Raw genomic sequence first — 12,098 nt, 5'->3', positions numbered from 1 at the left:
GTGTGTCCTTGCTGGGATGTGCAAACCAGGCTTTAAAGATATCAACTATGACAGAACTCTAAAAATTACCCAGGGTCCTAGTAAAAATTTAGCTGCCTTCTTAAAAAGGCTCACAGAATGCATCCAAAAACACACCAATCTAGAAATCACTTCCCCGGAGGGACACCTCTTTTTACACACCCACTTCATGAGTCATTCAGACCCAGGCATTCAAAAAAAAAACCCACAAAAGATAGAAGTGGACCCCAATATTCCCCAAAGCGAACTTATTCAGGTTGCCTTCTGAAATACAACAACTGGCATGAGGAGAGGGAAAAGGAGTGATGGGAATGAAAATACAAGCACTATCTTTTGCTAGATAATGCCCTGGGAAACTCCTCCAAGGGGCAAAATAAGCCTAAGGGCAAAGCCTCCACCATCAGGCAGCCTCCAGGCCCCTGTTTCCGGTGTGGTCAGGAGGGATATTGGGCAAAGCTCTGTCCAAACCCATGCTTACCTCCTCCAGATCCCTGCCCTCTCTGTCAAGAGACAGGTCACTTGAAGGTTGACTGTGCGACGGCCTCTAACCGGGGGACTAGACTGCCTACCCTGGCAGTGGATCCAGATGTAGGCCTCTCAGTCCCAGACCTCCTCAGAGTTTCCACCGCCTGACAGGGCCCGGGTTCAGGAGTCCTGCCTTTCACCATCATGGCTGCAGAACTCAGAGTAAACATATTGGTGGCAGGTAAGCTTGCCTCCTTTACCCTTGATGCCACGTATTCTATCCTGCCTGAAATTTCAGGGTTCCTAACTCCCTCTGCCATATAGGTTGTAGAAATAGACAGCAAGGCAACCCAACCACTAAGTACCGTCCCCTAACCAGTCTCACTGGGCATCAGGCATTCACCCATTCATTTCTAGTACTGTCCCACTGCCCAACCCCAATTCTCGGACAAGATATTCTAACCAAACTGCACACATCTAAATTTCTTAATTGTTTTGACTCCATGCCCTCACCAGATAATCCCATTCCTCTCATTCTTCTTCTAATTTTAGGGCAGTCCCTTCACACGATCCCAGACACTCCCTTGCCATCCTGGCTAACAGCAGTCAATCCCGATGTCTAGGACACAAACAATCCTTCCATCACATCTCACCACGCTCCAGTCTCTATAACCCTAAAAAATATCTCCCATATCCCCAACAAACCTCAATACCCATTAACCCCCTTGGCGTTAAATGGTCTGAAGCCTATTATAAACCACCTGCTGGGAGCAGGTCTGCTTTGACCTGTCGCCTTTCCCACCAAATCGCACATCCTAGCAGTAAAAAACCCAACAGACTTTCATATATTCTTCTTTTTTAAAAAATAATTAATTAATTAATTATTTTAACAATAAAAAATAACAATCCCTCCCTCTCAGATATTAAGACCCTTTATAATCTTATAAAGGACAATGGGCAAAGGTCTCAAGCTCCTCTAACTGCTTCAAGCTGGACATGATCATCGTCATATGTACCCTTGGGTCCAGAAATCCCTAATAAGGGTGGGGGATGTGGAGGGGAGGGTGGCCGTCCCACATGGGGAAGGATCGTGCAGACTCCAGGTCAGTTGGCTGTCCCCGGACAATGGCGTGCTTGGTTTAACAGACTGGCATCCTTGTTGTATTCTGGGGGCAACAGATTTGGCAAAAAGGGTGAAGTGGGAGAGCTTGTATGTATGAACCATGGGCATGGATTTGGGGGGGAATTGCTGGGGAAGGTGGGGTGCTGGGTGGAGGGGAGCGAAGGGGAAAAAGACTGAAATGATTGTAACAATATAACCAATAAAATATAATTAAAATAAATAAATAAATAAATACAGTAAAAAAAAAGAATAGATTATAACATTGTATAAAGGGAGTGTCTGAAAAATATTTAACAATTTTTATAATGACTGTCACTGGATAATACTACTATGAGAGATTTTCTTTTACATTCCCACATATTCCACTTTCCATTTTTCTGTATTAAACATATGTGTCTTGTATAATAAAGGAGTGTTTCCTAAAAATAAATAAATAAATAAAATAAACCAACAGGTCTCACCGTCTTGTCCAAAAACTACGTAAAATCAATAAGGCCACTGTCTCTATCAACCTCGTTGTCCCTAACCCTTATTCCCTCTTGTTGTGCATTCTACCTCAAACCTCCCACTTTACCATCCTGGACCTCAAAAATGCCTTCTTCACTATCCCACTCTCCCCAGCCTCCCAAGACCTCTTTGCCTTCACCTGGACCGACCCAACCACAAAAATAACCCAACAACTGACGTAGATGGTACTGCCTCAAGAGTTTTGAAATAGTCAAGCCCTAGCAGCCAACTTACCACAGCTTGACCTTTCCCCAAGCATCCTCCTACAGTATGTAGATGATCTCTGCAGTTCATCTAAAAACCTTTCTCATCTCCATACTGCCCAACTCCTAACCTTTCTTGCCAGTCAGAAATACCACATATCGTGAAACAAAGGCCAGTTCTCTCAAACTCAGGTCACATATCTCGGACACTCCATCACCCGCCCCCCCCATAAACACCTAATTCCAGAGAGACAGGACCTAATAACTACCTACCCTGGCCTCATTCTAAACAAAAACTTCTATCATTTTTAGGCCTTGCCAATTTTTTCAGAACTTAAATACCTAATTTTAAATCCCTAGCCAAACCTTTATATCAGGCAACAGCTGGAAACTTGTCTGAACCCCTAGAAGACTCTTGAGCCCTCTTTAAACTTTTCACCACACTCAAAATAGCACTCAGCAAAGCCCCAGCCTTAGCCCTTCCAAACCCAGATAAACCTTCCCTCCTATACACTGACACAAAAAATAGCTTTGCTCTCAGGCTGTTACCATGGCAATAGAGACCAGACCAATGGGTTATAGCCTATTTTTCCAAGCCACTCATTCCTCCTTCCTAGGGTAGCCAGCCTGCCTCTGTACCTTAGCAGCAGCAGCAATTCTCAATCAAAAAAACCCTTAAGTTAGTTCTGTTTGCCCAGGTAACAGTCCACTACTCTCATGCTATTTCTGGCCTACTAACCCATCAGGCCATTGCTACAGCCTCCGCATCCCAAATTCAGTTTTTACATGTCCAACTACTTCAAAATCCTCAAATTTCCCTACATAAATGAGCTCTCCCCTTCAACCCTGCTTCATTACTTCCCCTCCTCAACCCCTACACCCATACCCATAACTACACTCAACATCTCTCCTCCTTTTTACACTTCGCCCCCAACATACAAGATGCCCCTTTACCCCAGGCAAAATCCTAGTTTATAAATAAAAGCTCCTACAAGACTGACCCAAAGAGAGCAGAATACACCATCACTACCGTCGCCTCCATCATTGAGTCGGGACACTTGCCCTCCCATACCTCTTCCCAACAGGCATAACTTACTGCCCTAACGTAGGCCCTGGCCCTTACAAAAAAATCATCAGGTCAATATATACACTGACTCTAAATATGTCTATCACATCATACATTCATGTATAAAAATCACCCGAGCCCAACCCTCCTCTAAATGAGCCTTCCATGGGCCTTACTTTTTACTCATCTCACCTCGCAAGAACTTTTATTACACAAAAAGCCCCCCCCCCCCACAGACTATCTCTCAGTTTTTAGAATGTGTCTTGAATGCCTGGCTACAGGGCATTCTCAGCAACGACACCCCTGACAAAATTTACTTTTACACTCTCATCCTAGTTCTATCCCTCACTAACTTACTTGAATCACATGCTGACTCAATAATTACAATTATCACCCTTCTAACCTTTGCCACCTCATATCAACATCTTCTAGACCCCAAAATACAGCAAACAGTGCACTTACCCAACAAAACCAACTGCTAAATCTGCCCCCACTCCTCCCACCACCCAGACATTGAAGTAACTGCCTTCTCACCCAATCTCACCACCTTATATAACCTTACTACCCACTTTCTTCCATCCCCCTACTACACAGGTTTGGCAGATCTCCCTGGAGCAGCTGAGCCAGTAGCCACCGTCACTCATATTATAGGTCCTGCCACTCTATAACTGCTTCAGACATGTCAATGGCACGCACATTCAGCCTCACTCCTTGGGTGCATTCAACCATTCCTTTCTCTGCAACCACACCCTAGACCTAGCCTTCATACACTATAAAGGCCAACCAAAAGCTCCTACTTGTCCTTACATATTAAACCAAATTCACAATCATACCAACACTTCACATTTTCCTACTACCCCAACATGGATCATAGATTTTCAATTTAACTAATATAGCCAAACATTTCTTCACAAAATCCTCCATAATGTTTAGGGCCAGTCATTAAAAAAATTAAATAAAAAGTCACCCCAATTACATTGCTATCACCAAAGCAAAATATAGCACTGCTATTTCCCTTCAAGGGACGTGATATCACTTCCTATGTAGCACACAAGCATACCTAATAATTCCTCCTTACTAGACTAACACATGCATAATGGTCACTCTAATAGTAGATACCTCTATACTAAGCCCCCAGCAAATATCCACTTCTGAGGCAATCCCCAATCTTGGCTCCTTTCTCGAGACCTCCCTCTTGTCCCACCCTCAACACAAATGAGACTGGCAGTAGTCTGAGTTTAGCGGACATACGTACAGCAACCCTATCCTTAAACAACTGGGAATAAGGTACTCCATGTATAAAAGCTTCCTCTGGTTCATAAAAATACCCCAATTAAAAAAAATCAGTACAAAATCTCTCTTTACCCCTTCAAGGAACTTAGAATACCACCCTCCAAGCTCTAAAACACCAAAAAGCCCTAAACAGCTTAGCACAAGTAGTTCTCCAAAACAGGAGGGCCCTAGACATCCTCACAGCTGAAGCAGGAGAATCTGAACCATGCAAAACGAAACTTGTTGTTTTTACATTTACAATAAAGGCATAATAAAGGAAAATTTTACAACTACTTAAAAAACACATTAACATAATTACCCAAGCTAGGAACCTTCCTCTCATACTCCTCTCCCTTCAAAGTGATCCTAGTACCTCTCATAACCCCACTGCTTCTCCTATTATTCCTCACCCTTGGCCCTTCCTTCCTCAAACTGCTAGATGACTTTATTAAAAAAAAAGAGTTCAATTCATAACAGCATCTACCATCCATAATATACTCTTATTAAGATCTTTCAGATATCAACCCATGGCAAGAAATGACCCCTGAGCCAGCAGTCAACCCCCTCCCATCGCCCTAACTCAGCAGGAAGTCATTATAGAAGAGAGATTCAGTGACCCCTCTCTCAACCAGTCTCTGCCACACAAACTCACTCTACCACCACAAAAAACACACCCCACCCCTTGCCTCCTTTTATTAAAACAAAAAGGCTAGAATGACAGCCTCGGTTCCCATGCCCTCCCCCCGACCGCCTGCAACTGCTTAGAAGATAGTAATATTTTGGGCTGGGAATTCCCAGCAATAGCGTGGTGCATCAAGCAGAGCTTCATTTGGCCTTGACCAGCCCATCATGCTTGTAGCTGCAAGATAAGCAGGGGATGACTAAATTCAATAGTTCCTTTTCTCTTCCCCCTATAAAACAACTCCCTTCTTCCCTAGGAGTTCGGAATCAGAGCCACTCATGGCATGGCTCCCTCCATGCTTGCTGATTCCCTCAATAAACTTTTTTTCTGCTCGCTGAGTCTTGGTGGCTTTCGGAGCGATTCTGTTCTTACACACAGCTTACGTTTCCAGTGCCAGGGGAAATAAAGCCTCATTGTTTCTTACTGTGTAAACCAGTGGGGTTTGGGGCAGAGGCAGAAACTGCTAGTCTTTCAGTAGAGTCCACTTGTTTAAAGGGCCCCACAGTCCTAGAATGTCCACATATTCACCCACTCTGGAACAAGGGCCAGGGTAACATCTAGAGAGGCACCTACTCCATACAGGAAGTAGAAGAGGTGCCTGGAAAAGGGGCAAGCGCCGAGCAAGCAGCATTGTTCCCCCTCAGACCCCTCTCCCACACACAGTGCCACAACAAGGTAAAATGGGTCGCCCTGTACTGACAAATACCTAAGGCTCCACCCTTTATAACGTAACAGGTGCAACAGCTCTACCTAAGACACAGAGCCAAACAAGAGAGCCTGTCAAGATGAGGAGAAAGAGAGATATGGCCCAAAAGAAGAAATGGATCAAGGTTCCAGTGGGAGAACTAAGTGACAAGGAGATAGCCAATTTAACAGATGAGGAGGCAGAGAAAACACTGATGATAAAAATGCTCACAGGCTTGACAGATATACTTAAGTATGGGAAACGCATAAGGGAAGAAGTGAAGGTTATGCTAAATGAAACGAAGAAAAATCCACACAAAACCAATGGTGAAGGGAAGAAAACCAGGGTTCAAATCAGTGATTTAGAACATAAAAAATAAAAAACAAGTCAACCAGTACAGAATGAGGAAACACAAATTGAGAAAAAAGAGGAGAGGCTTACAAACCTCTGGGACAACTTTAAACATGCCAACATCCAAACCATAGGGATGCCAGAAAGAGAAGAGGAAGAGCAAGAAATTGAAAGCTTGTGTGAAAAAATAATAAAGAAAAACTTCCCAAATTTGGTGAAAGAAATAGACATATAAGTCCAGGGAACACAGAGAGTCCCACACAAGCTAGCCCCAAGGAGGACCACACCAAGACACATCATAATTAAAATGCCAAAGGTTAAAGATAAAGAGAGAATCTAAAAAGCAGCAAGAGAAAAGCAGAGTTTCCTATGAAAGTGTGCCTTTAAGAGTCTCAGCTGATCTCTGAAAAGAAACTTTGAAGGCAAGAAGGGACTGGCAAGAAGTATTCAATGTGATGAAAAGCAAGGACCTACAACCAAGATGACTCTATCCAGCAAAGCTATTATTTGGAATGAACGGGTAGACGAAGTGCTTCCCAGACAAGATAAAGCTAAAGGAGTTCATCATCACCAAGCCATATAAAAAGTCAAAGGGACCTAGTTAAGAAAAAGAAGATCAAAATTTTGATAATTAAAATGACAACAAACTCACAACTATCAACAACTGAATCTAAAAAGTAAAAACAAAACCCAACTAAGGAAATCAGAATAGGAACAGAATCATAGGTACGGGGATCATTTGGAGGGTAATTAGCTGAGAGGTGGAAGGTGGAGAAATGGGGAAATGGTGCAGGGATCAAGAAGTATAATTGGCTGGTACAAAATAGACAGGGGGAAGTTAAGAATAATATAGGAAAGTGTGAAGCCAAAGAACTTATATGCATGACCCATGGACATGAACTAAGGGGCGGTGAGATTGCTAGAGGGAAGGGGAATACTGGGTGGAGGGAAGAAAAGGAAAAGAAATTGGGACTACTATAACAACATAATCAATAAAACATACTAAAAATGTATATATAGGTAGATGAATGGTTAAGAAATATGAACTGCATATATGATATCTACAAGAGACCCACCTCTTAACACTAGATCTACATAGACTGAAAGTGAAGGGATGGAAAAATATATTCCAAGCAAATGGACAAAAAGGAAAGCTGGGGTAGCAATACTTATATCTAAAAAAATAGATTTCATAACAAAGGCCATAAAAAGAGGCATGGAAGGACACTTCATAACACTTACAGGAAGAATACTTCAAGAAGAAATAGCCATTGTAAACATATATGCACCCAATATAGGAGCATCCAAATACATTAGAAAATCTTAGAGGATTTCAAGAAAGATATAGACAGCAACATACTTATAGTAGGGGATTTTAACATTCCACTGTCAACAGTAAATAGATCTTCCAAACAAAGGACCAACAAGGATATTGTGGCACAAAATGACACCCTAGGTCAAATGGACTTAATGATTTTTGCAGAACTTTTCATCCCAAAGAAGCAGAATATACATTCTTTCCAAATGCACATGAGACATTCACAAAATAGACCACATGGTAGGGCACAACATAAACCTCAAAATATTAGAGAAAAATTCAAATAATTTCAATCATTTTCTCAGATCACAATGGATTGAAACTAGAATCCAACCTCCAGGAAAAACTCAAAAACATTCAAATTAATGAAAACTGAATAACATGTTATTAAACAATGAATGGGTGAATAATGAAATCAAGACAATTCAGAAATTTTCTGGAAAAAAATGAGAACCAATGGGACACAATGAAGGTAGTCCTGAGAGGAAAGTTCATAGCAATACAGGGCTCCCTAAAAAAGAAAGAAAAATTTCAAATAAACCACCTAACCCTACATCTATAAGAGCTAAGATAATAACAACAAGCAAAGGCCAAGCAAGCAGAAAAAAAGGAAATAATTAATATCAGAGCATAATTAAATGATATAGTGTCTAAAAGAATAATTCAAAGGATCAATAAATCATGGATCTAATTCTTGGAAAAAACTTTAAAAAATTGACAAGCCTTTAACCGCACTCATTAAGAAAAAAAGGGAGACTTCCGGCCAAGATGGAGGCCTAGACTGACAAGCTTGGTCTCCCTCTACAACTAACAAGGAAAACAACTATCTCAAAACAAAAGATAACTAGAAATTCCAGAAAATAAAACTACATGGAATCCCAACATATGAAGTTATAAACCAGCGGTGCTCGTCTGGACAGGTAGGAGGGACGAGATCAGAATTGGGACAGAAGGGTTGGGCTGAGCTGTCCGCGGTAGCCTCAGGAATAGCTTCAGGACTGCGAGAAACGCCAGGGGAGCAATCCTGGCTGCAGTCAAGACCCGGCAGCTGATGATTCCAATGCTGGGGAAGGCAGAACCCCCATTGCCTTGAACAGTGTGGCTATGGGGAAGAAACCTCCCAGTCTCTCGGTGGAGAGTAATGGCAGGAATCCATCTTGGACCCCCACTCCCACACAAAGCCCAGCAGAGCAGCGAAAAATGTTGCTCATCGCCGCCAGTCTCGGATAGCTGCCCGTCACCAGGCAATGACAAGTGCACGGGGCTCCGCCCCCTATAACCTGCCCAGGAAGAAAGCTAAACACAAATCTGTTAGAATGAAGCAGACAACTATAGAAATCCCGGTGACGCAGCTCAGGAGGCAGCAGATGAGAGACCTGACAGAGGAACAAATAAAAAACCTCTTGGAGGCTCAGTTCAGGGCCATTGTTATCAGGTGGCTTACAGAATTAACAAAAGACTTGGAACAAGACAGGGAAGGAATGAAAGCTACTCATACTGAAATGAAAGAAAACACATATGAGATAATTAGTGAGGAAATAAAACCCAGAGATCAAATCAACAAACCAGAACATACGGAAGGAACAAACAGACAACCAGTGCAGAAAGAGGAAACAAAACGTAAGAAAATTGAGAAGATCAGAAACCTTTGGGACAGCTATAAGCGATCGAACATTCAGATAATAGAATTGCCAGAGGGCGAAGAAGAAGAACTAGAAATTGAAAAATTATGTAAAAAAAATGAAGAAAAACTTCCTGAACTTGGGAAAGGAAAAAGACTTACAGGTCCAGGAAGTACAGAGAGTTCCAGAAAAACAGGACCCAGGGAGAATCACTCCAAGACACATTATAATCAAAATGTCAAAAATTAAAGATAAAAAGAGAATCTTAAAAGCAGCAAGAGAGAAGAAAAGAATCATGTACAAAGGGGTCTCAATTAGACTATCAGCTGACTTCTCAAGGGAGATCCTGCAGGCAAGAAGGGACTGGCAAGAAATATTCAAAATAATGAAAAGCAAATACCTACAGTCACGAATAATCTATCCAGCGAAACTGTCATTCAGAATAGAAGTGCAGAGAAAGTGCTTCCAGGACAAAGTAAAACTGAAGGAGTTCATTAGATCCAAACCACTGTTACATGAGATGTTAAAGGGACTGGTTTAGAAGAAGGAGGATCAAAGCTATAAACATTAAAATGAAAACTGCATCACAACAACCAACAACAGAAGTCAGGGAATCAAAACAAAGGCAAACTAAGTAGGCAATGAGAGTGGGAAAAGAACTATAGGTATGGGGAACATACAGGGGCGAGGTCAGTGGGGAGGGGGAAGAGGATAAAGGGAGGGAGATGGTACAGGAATTAAGAAACATAATAGGAGGGAATGGAGTAGACCAGAAGATGTTCAGAATAACTATATGCACAACCTATGGGCATGGGCTAAGGGGGGGTGGACAGCTGGAGGGACGGGGGGTCACTGGGTGGAGGGGAGCAGAGGGAAAATAAATTGGGACTACTGTAACAGCATAATCAATAAAACATATTTAAAAAAACAAGAAAAGAAAAAAGGGTAATCAAATAAATAAAGAGAATGAAAAAGAAGAAATAACAACCATTATCACAGAAATACAAAGTAGTGTTAGAAATTACTATGAACAACTATATGCCAAAGATTTTGACAACCTGGGTGAAATTGACAAATACCTAGAAACATATAATATTCCAAAACTGAATCAGTAAGGAACAGAAAACCTGAACAGACCAATAACGGCTAGTGAAATTGAAGCAGTAATAAAAAATAAAAAATAAAAAACTCCTGGCACAAAAAAATCCTGGACTGAACAGTTTCACTGACAAATTTAACCAAATATTTAGCGAAGAGTGAATTCCTATCCTTCGCAAACTATTACAAAACATTCAAGAAAAGGGAAGACTCCCAAACTTTTATGAGGCCAAGATTAGCCTAATTTCAAAACCAGGTAAAGACGCAACAAAGAAAAAAAATCTACAGGCCAATATTGCTGAAAAACATAGATGTTAAAATTCTCAACAAAATATTGGCAAACTGGATCCAGCAATACATTAAAAATAAAATACACCCTGACCAAGTGGGATTTTTCACAGGAATGCAAGGATGGTACAACTATTCACAAATCAATAAATGTAATATATCACATAAATAAAATGAAAGACAAAAAGCACAGGATCATATCAACAGATGCTGAAAAAGCATTTCACAAAGTACAGCACCTATTTATGATAAAAACATTCAGCAAAGTGGGTATAGAGGGAGTATACCTCAACATAATAAAGGCCATGTACAAGAAACCTACAACCAACATCATACTCAGAGGGCAAAAACTAAAAGCTTTCCCCCTAATATCAGGAACAAGACAAAGGTGTCTACTTTCAGCACTTCTATTTGATAGAGTATTGGAAGTTCCAGCCATGGCAATCAGATAAGTAAAAGAAATAAAAGGCATCCAAATTGGAAAGGAGGAAATAGAACACCATTGTTTGTAGATGACATGATAGTGTACATAGTTAATATTCAGAAATAGAATGCATTTATGTACACTGACAATGAAATACCAGAAAGAGAAACTAGGGAAAAAAATACCATGTACTATAACAAGAAAAATAAAGTACCTAGGAATAAACTTAACATCAGAGCTGAAAGACCTGTACTCAAAAAACTACAGAACACTGAAGAAAGAAATTAAGAAAGACACAAACAAATGGAAGCATATAACAAATTCGTGAGTTGGAAGAATTAACATCATTAAAATGTCCATACTACCCAAAGCAATTTAAAGATTCAATGCAATCTTTATTAAAATACCAATGGCATATTTCACAGACCTAGAATAAATACTTCAAAAATGTATATGGAACCATAAACAACACCAAATAGCCTCAGTAATTTTAAGAAGGAATAACAAAATAAGAGGGATTACAATACCTCCAGTCAAACTGTATTACAACGTCACTGTAATCAAAAGTCTGGTACTGGCATAAGAACAGACACATAGATCATTGGAATAGAATAGAGAGCCCAGAAATAAACCCAAGTCTCTTGGTCAAGTAATATTTCAAATATTAAGGAAATGGGAGCATAAAAGGGAGCAAAAATAACCTCTTCAATAAATGGTGTTGGGAAATCTGGACATGTATATGGGAAAAAAATGAAACTAGACCACCAACTTACACCATAGACCAAAATTAACTCAAGATGAATAAAAGACTTGAATGTAAGTTGTGACACCATAAAAGACCTAGAGAAAAACATATGAATTAAATATTCTGATATTCCATTCAATATTTTTACTGATATATCTCCTAGCATAAGGGATATAAAGGAAAGAATAAACAAATGGGACTACATCAAACTAAAAAGCTTTTACATGGCTA

This window comes from Furipterus horrens, unplaced genomic scaffold, assembly GCF_987537825.1.
Source record: "Furipterus horrens unplaced genomic scaffold, mFurHor1.1.pri manual_scaffold_9, whole genome shotgun sequence".
NCBI classification, from domain to species: Eukaryota; Metazoa; Chordata; class Mammalia; order Chiroptera; family Furipteridae; genus Furipterus; species Furipterus horrens.
This window is presented reverse-complemented; position numbering follows the sequence as displayed.